Raw genomic sequence first — 8,859 nt, forward strand, 5'->3', positions numbered from 1 at the left:
GTGAAACTTTTTGGATAATAACTTTTTGTATTCCAAATTGCTGAAAACAATTCTGTGTGTTGTCTCTGTTTCGGAGTGGCTACCATTTTTCAGGTGTTGTTTTGAACCAAATGACTCGATTATGAGGAGCTTTAGTATCACCTACGTATTGATACTCAATTGTATTAACGTAAATAAAAATCAGTTGCCTCTCTGCAGACAAATCAAAAGGATAATCACCAGCAAAAATGTTTTCCTCGTCAACTGCCATGGTCAGGTTCTCAAAAGTTTCCAATGTAATAACCAGACCCATCATGAATACCGTTCAAATCTAGTATACTAGAATTTTGTTATCCGGACCGGAAAACTAAATCATTCGTTTTTTCCAAAAAGAGGAATAAAACACCATTGATTTTGTTAAATTGATCGTCAAAATGACGCAATCCGGTAGCTGTTTTCAACGATCTCAAAAGATCACGGTTTTCATAGGAGCCAATTCCAATGATAGCTCGTTTTTCTGCGTATGGTCTGGACAAAGCATCAAATGGAATAATTTCACTTAGTGCAACTCGCCAATCCCCCTCCAAATAAAATTCTTCAATGAAATAATTTTTTTATGAGGACAAGGTGTTTTGACGTCATTCATGTTTTGTTATTTCACTACTATTGTCTCAAACTGTGACCAACTCTAATTCATAAAATTTTATTTTGACTGGCTCATGGGATGCGTCAATGGGACTATAATTAGGGGGATTTGTTGAAGGTATCTCGTGAATCTCAAAAATTTCGTTGGTAAATGTTTGCTTGTATACTTTTCTTAAAAGAAGATCCGCTTTTGATATTCGCACAAAGTACCCAAAGTAAAATTTTGGTCGAAAAACTAGTTTTGCTGATGTATTAAAAATTAATGATGTCAAGTAAGGAATGTCTTTCTGTGCCACTTTATTGAGCGCAATTTTTGTTACCCTTTTGACTCTAGAGTTAATGGCTTTTACAAAGCTCTGCTGTTGATTAATACACGAATATGTCCACTTGTCCTCTAAATACATGTATATCAAATTCTTGAGCGATCGTATTTCTTTCCGCAAATGCTGATTTTTTCTCGCTAAATATTCATAAAGTTCAATTTCAATTTTCCGACAAATAGTGCTTAAGGAGCCCTTAAATTCGGTACCAGCATCTACTCACACTTTTTTAGGTCGCTTGTTCTTTATCATTTTCTTAAACGCATCTGCTGTTGTTGTGGCGTACTTTGAATTTAGGGGTTCGACTCGTAGATAACGTGAGAGACAGTCCAACGCAACCAACAAATATTTTACATCTTTGTTCTTTTATGCTATTTTATCCACACAAGTCTAACGACCAAATCCCGTTTATGTCGTAAGCAATAACTTTCAATTTTGGAAATCTTCTTCTATATTTCTTATTCTTTGTGTGGGCATTTTTGGCCTCTAGAAACAATTTCACTTTATTTGGTTTCAAGTTTGTGCTTTTTCGTAGACTTTTTACGCTTCGGGACCTTATGCTGCGGGACATTTCGTATACTTTAACTCCACCAATTTTTTCTCATTCGTCGAAAGATTCCCTGTTTTTCTCCTCTTGCTGAGTTCTGTCTTCCTTTGAGGTTTCAAAACCCCTTCCAGCGTCTGAGGACTCCTCGGTAAGTAAGTGACTGGTTTCTTCGTGCTTGATTCTTTTTGGCGCAAAAGTTTTCTTTTTTTTTTCGTTTGGTAACTCTTTTAGTTTTTTCCGGATCGCAATTTTAGCATTACTGTTGATCACCAAGTCTTCTTTTATGTTTAAAGCATCTAGAATTTTAAAATAATCAGGATTACTTAATTTTTTAGTTGGTTGCTTCAAATCATAGAGAAAAATAGGGAAAATTATTCCTGTCGCTGTTCCGTCAACAATGAAATTTTCAATTTTGCCTATAACAACGTATTTTGACTCTTTAATGAGATTAACTATTTTCTCCGTCCGAATAAATTTTTGTGGCGCTAGCTTGTTGACATTATGAAAAACTTTTTCGACATGTACTTTTGACAACTCAGTAGGATCAATTGTATCCCTTGTATCTAAGATTTCTTGGTTCTCTTTGTCAAAGTTTTTGTTTGGTCGCATAAGGTTCAGAAACGAAAATTGAGCACCCGTATGCTGAACTCTGGGATCATTTAGACTTTGTGAGGAATAATGTTGCTCCTTCATAAACTGATTTTTGGGAATCAAAATAAACTCTTCGGCAGTTGACAATGTTTAATTCAAGTGGATGAAAATAAATTTAATAATGAGTTGAATCAGTTCGAAACCAGTTTCTGTTAATAAAAGTGCTCGTCGTTTAGCCGTTGATGAATTTGTCTTCAGAACACCTTCAAATATGTGTCTGTAATTTTCTAAGTCTCTTACTTTCACTCTGACATGGCCCAGTAAAACAGTGTGAAGACATTCACACAAAACCAGTATAACATCACTATCACAATTACGCAAATGTTTTCTCAATTTTTTAGGCTGCAGATCCGTCATTTGCTTCAGTATAGATAATTTTTTCTCTTTCATTGTTTAGAGGAGTTGTTTCTGCTTTATCCGATGGAAAATAGAAAACTGTAGGAACTGGCTCAGCATCATTTGAACAGTATCATAAACAATCAGAAGTTTTTGGATCAAGATCAATAAGCAAATGCCCAAACGGTTGACAGCAGTGTGTTAAAAATTTAACAAAGTTCAACTGTTTGCCTAAAAATTCTACTTGTTGAATGTCGCCAACTGATTTGAACAAAATGATGTGTGTTGTGTTCAAGTCAATTGTACGAGACCACTTGCTCAGTTGAAAAAGGTTTTGCTTTATATAAATAACATTAATGTTTTTGTGACGCCCTGCAGTGGCCAATTTAACAAATTCTTTGTCATTGTAAATTTCTTCGCACGAGTTGTCTATTATCACAAGACAGATTACAAGGCTATCCAAAAATTCTACATTGGCTTACTTTTTAAACGTAAAACCAAGTGTTTTCTCCATTTTGATATATATCTGTTGCATTTCTCTGTATTAAAAAAATTTTCTTAAATTTTGGGTAAAATGTGTTTTCACTCAGCATTTTGTAAATCAACTCTGTTTTGCCACAACCTGAAGGCCCTACAACAGCCATGAAGACCCTATCTTGCGTAGATATAATCTTATTCATAGTATTGGGTTTGGTAAAATGTATCCAACTAAATTTGACAATATTGATATCCAAACGGATGTTTCTTCACAATTTGGTTTTAAAACAATTAATATAGCACTGCAAAGTAATATTAGCAGTAATACAACACAAACATTTGAACGAAAAATACAACTTCCGACAGTGGCAACGTTGTTTGATTACAAAATTTCCATGAAGATTTGCTGCTATTTTCTTTTTCAAAGAAATTTTCTTCTACAACAGCGTCAACTTGATCAACTGTTACTCCCTCCATCTTGAGACAAATTAAATTTTTTTTAAAAAATGTATTGAGAAAAAGTCACTCTAAATAAAACAATTCATAGCAATTGATCTCAGTTAGAAAGTCTTTCTTATGAACCATAAACCATTCACAGAGTCTCTCAGTTTTGTCATAATGAACAATTTTGTGCATTCTTTCTTCCTTCATCAAGTGTTGAATCTCTTTTGGCAGTTAAGGATCGTTCTTGTCAATTTCTTCACCGACCGGGTGCTTTGACATCTGTAAGATTCTCTGAGGACTGACTCTGGGTTGAGTATTCGACATTTTGTTTCCTCCACTGAAGAAAAGATTCAAAAAATATACTAAATTGGTAAATAGGCGGAATTCGTCCTCAGTCAGCAACAATTTAATTTTTCTCTGTAAAAACTGGTTTCCGGTTTTTATGGTTTCGTCTTTGGAAATTGAAAGACTCAGATTTCCATCCCCTGTAATCAGGGCTCAAATTGTTGAACTCGGTGACAAGGGTGCTTCCGATTTCGTCAATTCCTCTCTCATTTGTTAACCAGTTGAAATATAATTTGGCTTTTTCTTTCGCACAATGTTTGTTGAAATTTTTTTGCCCTTTGAATGATTTTGACAGTTTTGTGTAAAGTAGTTCACAGATATCAAAGGACACGCGAGTGAATTCAGGTCAATAAAATAGCCCTCAAGCAAATCTGACAAAAACTTTACTTTTTCCTCTCCCTTAGCGTGGAATATTGCACCCGGATTCCTCAGGCGATTGTTTTGAATTATCTGTGTAAGTTAAGTATAGGGATAGTTTCCTGTGTCCCATTCAATGCCGTGCAAATTTCTGGTCAACCAACTGAAAGATTGCTTTTGTTGAGTTGTTAACTCACTATAACTTGTTGGAGGCAAAATGGACACGCAGGCAAGATAGTCCTCGGTGCAAACACCAAGTTCTTTAACGATAAAATTTTATTTCCTATGACGAAAACCTTCAACGTCTAACACAACTGTTTTGCTGCTCAGCATTCCAATAGATGAAAAATTGAAGGATGAAAAACCTTTATATAAGCAAAGCAAAATTCCCGACAAATGACCGCTAAAACAGTTGCTAATTTTCCGCTGAACCATATAAGGGTAACCAGGTCATTGGTTAAATATTTCGTATATGAAACCACCTGCGTCCTGTAAAATAGCGTGCAAATGTAAAACTTTAGAGATTTTTAGGTATTTATCTACAAAAGAGTTATCTATGCCGATAACACCACCGTAGGGTCTCAATCTGAGCGCTATATCAAAATCAAACCCTTCAATTTCACTAAAATATTCACTTGTAGCCAGAAAATAATTTAACCCTACACTGTTGTTTGGGTATAATGATGAAACCGATAAATAAAATTTGTGGATTTTGTTCGAACAGTTTCTGCATACAATTGGTTTTTCAAGACGCATATCCTTTTTTCGCTAGCCTGGCTGTGCTTTAAAATGATTGAAAATATAAGAAAATGGATTAATAATCATTGCGTTGGGAAAAAAATTTATAAACAACAGACAGAATGGCATTTGATTTATTAAGCACTTAACCTTGATCATAAAATAGCAAATTCCTTTGAAACCGTTTCCAGATAAGGAAGCAATAAAAGATAGCTTATGCTGGTCTTAGTTTGTAGGTATCCTCATAAGTCGTTTAAAAAATAAACAGTTAACCACACAAACACACACACACACAAAATGTATACATATAATGTTAACATTTCGTTATACTGCTGATCACCATTGATAAGAAAGTATTAAATACGAGTGGTATGTAGGCACAAAAGGTAGCGTAAAAGCAGTGAGTTCAAGTTTTGTTCCAAAGCTTATTAAACCCGCGAGTGAAACAAAACACTATTGCGAGAACACATGTTAAAACCCAGACATTAACAAACCCTAAAGCCTTATATATCTTTTGATCTACATAGCATTCCTCACAACAACGTTGTTTAGTATTTGAACAACATACTGCACTCATTAAATGCTCTAGATAAGAAATTAAAAGATTGGGTGTGTACATGCAACATAGCTAACACGGAAAGATTAGAAACGTTCAACCGAATACTATACTGAGGTTTAACTAAAATAAAAGGATTTTAGTGTATTGAACTTGTGGGTAAAAGCAACTTGAGTAACCTTTTACAACAAAAATGGAGGGAATTGATTGAACACGCCTTAGTTTAAAATTACACCTGAATTCTTAATTTACTAATTTCGCTTCAACTTTCATTTGCTCAACTCCAAAAATTATTTAGCAGAACTGTTCTTGGACTTTGACAACAGATTCTTTTAGTTCAATTCGATTACTAATGCACTTCCAAAACCAAAAAAATTAAATCTATATCTCCTCTAGCCATCATTCTAAAGGCGGAATCGACTCCCGACAGCCGAACAATTGCTCATGAGACTTACAGAAAGCAGACTGTTATCATTGTACAGCAAGATTATTAGTTAGATGAGTGTGTTACAGTATGTCACATGGCTGTGCCTATTGTGATTTTTGATTATATTCAATCATTTCGATTTGAGAAACGCCTTATGAAAGGAGCTCATTACTTGCTGGATTTTGTAACGTCTTATGTCAGAAAGTTTGTATTTGACCCAGACATATTGGACGACGGAGTAGAAAATTTTTTTACGATTATGACGTGAAAGAAATTCCGTTGTATGAAAATCAAGAAGGCTACTGGAGAAATCTTGAACTGGATGAAAGCATTTGGAAAATGAAACCAGATATTGAGAGCCCAGAAACTTTTAGCGAACCATCATCACCTACCATGGTTCATGATACAATTGCCTGTTTACCTGAAAACATACCTGAAAACAAACCAGATGATAATTCGAGCAGTAGAAGCCTTGCGACTCCACCCGTGAGCAAGTGTTTTGCACCAAAGAAACGAAGAATCGATCTCAATTATGAAAACTAAATCAAACTTATTCCTTTGTTGATAATGTTTGTTGTGTGTGTGACAGTCTTTTGTGAAATTGACTTTAAAAAATTTCTACTATTTTATAATTGAATTCTCAGATCATTCAGCTCATTTCAAGTATCAAACTCTAGCAAAAAAAGCACTTCACAATATTCTTGGTAAAATTCACTATTATCTTGAAAGGAAAATTTTTCAGTCATAACTTTGTGTCCGTTGTGGACAAGAAATACACTCTAAATGGTGTCAAAGCGCTGTAATAGGAATTTAAGAAATGCTCCTTGCTTTAAATTGAATTGTAAAGAAAATACAATACCAATAAAACAATTTAAGAGCACTTTCCTCACTTTGGCTTTACATGGTCGATTGCAGATATGCTAAAAATTGAACTCAAACTCAAAATCAGCCTGGTTTTTTGGTTGCCATGCCCAAGTTTTGTCTACCGCGTAGTGAAGTTATACATGAACAATTCAAAGAACTTTGCATAGAAACATAAATGGGTTACTCGCCGGCAAAATTGTCACAATCTTGCCTTTTATGTTCTTATTCTCTCACATTTTTTACCCACAATTTCAGTAGATATAATTAAAATGACCCTTTACACGAAATACTGTACAATTGGACGTCGGCTATTTTAGCCTACTGTTCTTTTATAATATTTGGTTTGGAAAATAGTGATAGTTTAAACTTAAAACATTAAAAGTAACAAAGAAATATATATTCAGCACCCAGTTAACCATTATTTGTTTCGCCAAGCTGTTGAATAAAAAATTTCCATCGTAAGTTGCGTTTCAACTAAAAAACAACACTTTATTCTACATTCTTTGCCCAAGAAACATCAACTTTTTCACTTATTTGTCAAAAAATGCCAAAAAATGACAAAAAAATTAACAAAAGTAACATACACGCAACACCCAATTACTCATTATTAATTGTTCGAATAAACTTTCACCTTACAAAATTGTGTTGTTCACTCCATTACAACCAGCAGAGAATATTTTATTCTTCATTCATACCTCAAAAACTAACAATTTTTTCACATTTTTGGCCTTTTTTCTTCAAAAAATAAAAAAAGGTACAAGTTATCACTGAAAGATATTTAAAAAAAAAACCATTCTTTAACAGCATTTCGATCACCATATTTTTACTTTTTTTTCAACTGTATAGAAATGCTTACTGGCGGCGAAAAACATTTTTTAAAAATATTTTTACCACCAAAAAACAGCAATTTTTGCACTTTTTTCAAAATTTTGTCTGTTTTTGCCGCAAAATGACTTCAAAAATACACCTTAAGCGCTCCACTCAAACTATTTTCAACCCATAATTTTAAAAAAAATTCAATTGGCCCCCATATCAAGCCTTTCCCAACACAATAATGAAGCCAAAACATCACTTTTTTAGCCGATTTTCAGACAAATTTCAAACCCCAGTTTCTTCAATTTTTCAGTCAATTTTCGAGATATTTTGTCCCCCATTAATTCTCATGCGTTACTTTAAGTTCAAACTCTACTTGAACCTTCTCTCCAGGCTTGAAATTCAACAAACTCCAATTTCATTGCTTCGCAATTGCTTGTTAATTCAAACATATGGGCAATAAAACCCATTAAATTAATACCACTTGTGCGGTCTCAGACTCGCAAAACTGTTAAATTGCTCACATTGGAACAAAAACTAATCAAATTTAAACTATCTTTTTCTTCCCTTACCTCAGTATTCCATCAGGTTAGTCACTTTCGCTTTTCAGTCCTTTATTACTCTCATTAGACTAGAAAAATGGTTGGCAAAAGGTCTTGGCCCACCACGAGAAACAAAATTTTCGATAAATTTTTACAAGTTTTTGACAAGGGCACCTAAAAAAGGCCATGGCGGTATGGTAACGGGGGGACAGGTCCCCCACCGTTAAAATACAGACATTTTTTACTGCTACTTAAAACGATGTAAGATAAGGGGGGTAATGGGAAGTAAGGGAGGAATTGTAAGATTCAACCCCAATGTTACAGATGTTAGATTTAAATTCAAAACCAAAATGATAGAACGCCCATTGTGCGAGGTAGCGCAGTGGAAGAAGAAGTTGAAAACATGCAAGTGGTGAGAGGTTCGAAACCCGTGTTAGGTCGCTAATTTGTAGTAAGAGGTCAAAAGTGATGACTTTTTGCAAGTTTACCACTTACTCTAGCAGTTAAACAGCATAATTTGACACCACATCCCCGTAAAATTAGGTACAAACTTTGCGGTGATAAAAGAACAACTTTTCACGTCTTATTTTACATATTTTCCCCATTTTTCCTTGACACTGGTTCTTTATGGATGGTTGGGTAAAGCGATGTTAGGGGGATTCTCTTTTGCGTAAAATAATTCGAGATTGGGGCTACAGTAAGTGGACTTGAGATGTCACCCCCCTCTCTCTTCTCTAACATCGTTTTATCCAACCAACCAACTAGAAGAAATCGCCTCATAACTCTACATTAGGGCTACATTTACCGCTGGTAATAGT

This window comes from Convolutriloba macropyga, chromosome 7, assembly GCF_964194025.1.
Source record: "Convolutriloba macropyga chromosome 7, txConMacr16.3, whole genome shotgun sequence".
In the NCBI taxonomy this organism is placed as follows: Eukaryota; Metazoa; Xenacoelomorpha; order Acoela; family Convolutidae; genus Convolutriloba; species Convolutriloba macropyga.